Source organism: Eschrichtius robustus, chromosome 8 (assembly GCF_028021215.1).
Source record: "Eschrichtius robustus isolate mEscRob2 chromosome 8, mEscRob2.pri, whole genome shotgun sequence".
Taxonomy (NCBI): Eukaryota; Metazoa; Chordata; class Mammalia; order Artiodactyla; family Eschrichtiidae; genus Eschrichtius; species Eschrichtius robustus.
Window position 1 is genome coordinate 16,574,604 of NC_090831.1, and position 6,120 is coordinate 16,580,723.

Here is a 6,120-nt window from a genome sequence, read left to right on the forward strand (position 1 = left end):
GTATGGCTACCAGTGGGGAAAGTCAGCGGGAGAGGCATCAACCTGGAGTTGGAAATTGGCATACATACCGTTACATACAGAAAATGATTAATGAATAAGGACCTGCTTTTAGCACATAGAATTTGACTCAATGCACTGTAACAGACGAAAGGAATATGGAAGCTTGGTACTAATCTGCAGAAAAGTACAGAAAACTCTCTGCATAAGAGAAGCAAGTACGAGTTCACCAGAAAGTAATGCAACATTGCAAATCTGCTATATCCCTTTATGAAAATAAAAAACAAAAGGGGGGTGGGAATGGTTCCTAAATTCGTTCAGCGGCAGGGACCCACCCAGCTGTCACATCCCTGCAGCCAGAGCAGGCTTGGGTCCCAAGGCTTGACTTTCGTGGGACTGAGGGACCTGGTGAGGATGTGCCAGCTAATGCATCCCCATTGGAGTTGTGCTGCCTGATCTCCACTCCAGGTGCCGAAATCTCCCGGGGCAGGGGAGCCAAGCTACAGCTAAACATGCCTGGGACACCCAAAGGATGGTAGAACCTCTGGGCGGGAAGATGTTTGAAAAGTCACCTAACCTCCACATTTCCTGATGCTGTGATTTCCACCTGCAGTCTCTTTCCTTAATGTCTCCCCACTGTGGGAAGACAATACCCTCAAAACCCGGGTTTCAACAGCTTGGATTTTGTTCCCTGGATAAAGGTTAAGGGGGGAGAGAACTCAGACACAACCCTTAGGGTGTTTGCACAGGCACAGGCCATTTAATATCCAAGAAGGGACAGGACGTTTCCAAAGGCTCCGGTTCCCCCAGGTACACGAGCGGGGCTTAAGAAATGCTGCCGCCTTTTGGCCGCTTCCCGTAACAACAACCTGAAAACCGGTGCTCAGGGGCTCTGCAATTCACAAGACCTGCAGGGCTGTAAATGACACCTGCCCTCGCTCAACATCTTGAGGTAAGTGTTCGAAAAGGATGCGAAAACAAGGCAGAATTGCAGGAAACGCAATCATCAGGTACGTGTTACTGGCACGTTAAAGCACATAAAAAGCTGCTAATAGCACCACTGACTGGGTTGGAAAAAAGGGGGTTTGGGTTTTTACCTGATGTATTATGGAAAACGCTGAAGACCCTTTGTGGCCAATCCAGTATCCGGTATTGCAAATTAACTCGACAGAGAGGTATCATCTCTCACCATTCAGAATCACGATCATCACAAACTCTAACAGCAAGGAACGCTGGAGGGGGCCTGGGAAAAAAAGCTAACCCTGCCCAGGTGATGGTGGGAAGGTAAATTGCTAACAGCCACTCTGGAGAAGAGCTTGCAGCTTCCTAAACATCTAAAATCTAGAGCTACAGAGGATCCAGCAATGCCACTCTCGGCCGTATATCCTGGGAAATTCACTATCAAAGGACACATGCACTGCGATATTTAGTGCAGCCCCTTTTCAAGAGCATAGACTTGCAAGCAAAATAATTGTCCTAGAAAGGAACAATGGATAAAGAACTTGCAGTACATATGAACAATGGAGTATTACTCAGCCATGAAATGAAGGAAATGAGTCCATTTGCAGCACTCGGATGGACCTAGGTAGAACCATACTGGATGACAAACGTCCGAGAAAGAGAAATATCATACGATATCACTTATAGGCACAATCTAAAATTTGATACAAATGAGCCAACTTCCATAACAGAAACACAGTCACAGATTTGGAAACCAAACGTATGGCTACCAGTGGGGAAAGTCAGCGGGAGAGGCATCAACCTGGAGTTGGAAATTGGCATACATACCGTTACATACAGAAAATGTTTAATGAATAAGGACCTGCTTTTAGCACATAGAATTTGACTCAATGCACTGTAACGGACGAAAAGAATATGTAAGCTTGGTAGTAATCCGCACAAAAGTACAGAAAACTCTGTGCATAAGAGAAGCAAGTACGAGTTCACCAGAAAGGAACACAACATTGCAAATGTGCTATATCCCGTTATGAAAATAAAGAACAAAAGGGGCGTGTGAATGGTTACTAAATTCGTTCAGCAGCAGAGACCCACCCAGCTGTCACATCCCTGCAGCCAGGGCAGGCTTGGGTCCCAAGGCTTGACTTTCGTGGGACTGAGGGACCTGGTGAGGATGTGCCAGCTATTGCAGCCCCATTGGAGATGTGCTGCCTGATCCCCACTCCAGGTGCCGAAATCTCCCGGGGCAGGGGAGCCAAGCTACAGCTAAACATGCCTGGGACACCCAAAGGATGGTAGAACCTCTGGGCGGGAAGATGTTTGAAAAGTCACCTAACCTCCACATTTCCTGATGCTGTGACTTCCACCTGCAGCCTCTTTCCTTAAGCTCTCCCCACCGTGGGAAGACAATACCCTCAAAACCCGGGTTTCAACAGCTTGGATTTTGTTCCCTGGATGAAGGTTACGGGGGGTAGAACTCAGACACAAGCCCTAGGGTGTTTGCACAGGCACAGGCCATCTAATTTCAAAGCAGGGACAGGACTTTTCCAAAGGCTCCGGCTCCCCCAGGTACACGAGAGGGGCTTAAGAAATGCTGCCGCCTTGTGGCCGCTTCCCGTAACAACAACCAGAAAACCGGTGCTCAGGGGCACTGCAAAGTACGTGGCCTGCAGTGCTGTAAAGAACATCTGACCTCGCTCAATGTCTTGGGGTAGTTGACCGAAAAGGACGTGAAAACAAGGCGCAATTGCAGCAAATGCATTAAAACAAATAGGATTTACTGGCACATTAAAGCACGTAAAAACCTGCTTAATAGCACCAGTGACTCGGTTGGACAAACGGGGCGTTCGGGTTTTTCCAGTGTGTATTACAGCAAACACCGAAGGCCCTTTTTGGCAATCGAATATTCCGAAAATGCAAATCAACTCGACAGAGAGGTATCATCTCTCACCATTCAGAATGACCATCATCACCAAGTCTAACAGCACGAAATGCTGGAGGGGGCGTGGAAAAAAAGCCAACCGTGCCCAGATGATGATGGGAAGGTAAATTGCTAACAGCCACTCTGGAGAAGAGTTTGGAGCTTCCTAAACATCTAAAATCTAGAGCTACAGAGGATCCGGCAATTCCACTGTGGGCCGTATATCCTGGGAAAGTCAGTATCGAAGGACAATTGTACTGCGATATTTAGTGCAGCCCTCTTTTCAAGAGCATAGACTTGCAAGCAAACTAATTGTCTTAGAAAGGAACAATGGATAAAGTACTTGCGGTACATATGAACAGTGGAATATTACTCAGCCATGAAATGAAGGAAATGAGTCCATTTGCAGCACTCGGATGGACCTAGGTAGAGTCATACTGGATGACAAACGTCCGAGAAAGAGAAATATCATACGATATCACTTATAGGCACAATCTAAAAATTGATACAAATGAACCAACTTCCATAACAGAAACACAGTCACAAATTTGGAAAGCAAACGTATGGCTACCAGTGAAGAAAGTCAGCGGGAGAGGCATCAACCTGGATTTAGAAATAGGCATACATTCCGTTACATACAGAAAATGATTAATGAGTAAGGACCTGCTTTTAGCACATAGAATTTGACTCAATGCACTGTAACGGACGAAAAGAATATGTAAGCTTGGTAGTAATCCGCACAAAAGTACAGAAAACTCTCTGCATAAGAGAAGCAAGTACGAGTTCACCAGAAAGGAACACAACATTGCAAATCTGCTATATCCCTTTATGAAAATAAAAAACAAAAGGGGGGTGGGAATGGTTACTAAATTCGTTCAGCGGCAGGGACCCACCCAGCTGTCACATCACTGCAGCCAGAGCAGGCTTGGGTCCCAAGGCTTGACTTTCGTGGGCCTGAGGGACCTGGTGAGGATGTGCCAGCTAATGCAGCCCCATTGGAGATGTGCTGCCTGATCCCCACTCCAGGTGCCGAAATCTCCCGGGGCAGGGGAGCCAAGCTACAGCTAAACATGCCTGGGACACCCAAAGGATGGTAGAACCTCTGGGCGGGAAGATGTTTGAAAAGTCACCTAACCTCCACATTTCCTGATGCTGTGATTTCCACCTGCAGTCTCTTTCCTTAATGTCTCCCCACTGTGGGAAGACAATACCCTCAAAACCCGGGTTTCAACAGCTTGGATTTTGTTCCCTGGATAAAGGTTAAGGGGGGAGAGAACTCAGACACAACCCCTAGGGTGTTTGCACAGGCACAGGCCATTTAATATCCAAGAAGGGACAGGACGTTTCCAAAGGCTCAGGTTCCCCCAGGTACACGAGCGGGGCTTAAGAAATGCTGCCGCCTTGTGGCCGCTTCCCGTAACAACAACCTGAAAACCCGTGCTCAGGGGCACTGCAATTCACAAGACCTGCCGGGCTGTAAATGACACCTGCCCTCGCTCAACATCTTGAGGTAAGTGTTCGAAAAGGATGCGAAAACAAGGCAGAATTGCAGGAAACGCAATCATCAGGTACGTGTTACTGGCACGTTAAAGCACATTAAAAAGCTGCTAATAGCACCACTGACTGGGTTGGAAAAAAGGGGGTTTGGGTTTTTACCTGATGTATTATGGAAAACGCCGAAGACCCTTTGTGGCCAATCCAGTATCCGGTAATGCAAATTAACTCGACAGAGGGGTATCATCTCTCACCATTCAGAATCACGATCATCACCAACTCTAACAGCAAGAAATGTTGGAGGGGGCGTGGCAAAAAAAGCTAACCCTGCCCAGGTGATGGTGGGAAGGTAAATTGCTAACAGCCACTCTGGAGAAGAGTTTGCAGCTTCCTAAACATCTAAAATCTAGAGCTACAGAGGATCCAGCAATGCCACTCTCGGCCGTATATCCTGGGAAATTCACTATCAAAGGACACATGCACTGCGATATTTAGTGCAGCCCCTTTTCAAGAGCATAGACTTGCAAGCAAAATAATTGTCCTAGAAAGGAACAATGGATAAAGAACTTGCAGTACATATGAACAATGGAGTATTACTCAGCCATGAAATGAATGAAATGAGTCCATTTGCAGCACTCGGATGGACCTAGGTAGAACCATACTGGATGACAAACGTCCGAGAAAGAGAAATATCATACGATATCACTTATAGGCACAATCTAAAATTTGATACAAATGAGCCAACTTCCATAACAGAAACACAGTCACAGATTTGGAAACCAAACGTATGGCTACCAGTGGGGAAAGTCAGCGGGAGAGGCATCAACCTGGAGTTGGAAATTGGCATACATACCGTTACATACAGAAAATGATTAATGAATAAGGACCTGCTTTTAGCACATAGAATTTGACTCAATGCACTGTAACAGACGAAAGGAATATAGAAGCTTGGTACTAATCTGCAGAAAAGTACAGAAAACTCTCTGCATAAGAGAAGCAAGTACGAGTTCACCAGAAAGTAATGCAACATTGCAAATCTGCTATATCCCTTTATGAAAATAAAAAACAAAAGGGGGGTGGGAATGGTTCCTAAATTCGTTCAGCGGCAGGGACCCACCCAGCTGTCACATCCCTGCAGCCAGAGCAGGCTTGGGTCCCAAGGCTTGACTTTCGTGGGACTGAGGGACCTGGTGAGGATGTGCCAGCTAATGCATCCCCATTGGAGTTGTGCTGCCTGATCTCCACTCCAGGTGCCGAAATCTCCCGGGGCAGGGGAGCCAAGCTACAGCTAAACATGCCTGGGACACCCAAAGGATGGTAGAACCTCTGGGCGGGAAGATGTTTGAAAAGTCACCTAACCTCCACATTTCCTGATGCTGTGATTTCCACCTGCAGTCTCTTTCCTTAATTTCTCCCCACTGTGGGAAGACAATACCCTCAAAACCCGGGTTTCAACAGCTTGGATTTTGTTCCCTGGATAAAGGTTAAGGGGGGAGAGAACTCAGACACAACCCTTAGGGTGTTTGCACAGGCACAGGCCATTTAATATCCAAGAAGGGACAGGACGTTTCCAAAGGCTCCGGTTCCCCCAGGTACACGAGCGGGGCTTAAGAAATGCTGCCGCCTTTTGGCCGCTTCCCGTAACAACAACCTGAAAACCGGTGCTCAGGGGCTCTGCAATTCACAAGACCTGCAGGGCTGTAAATGACACCTGCCCTCGCTCAACATCTTGAGGTAAGTGTTCGAAAAGG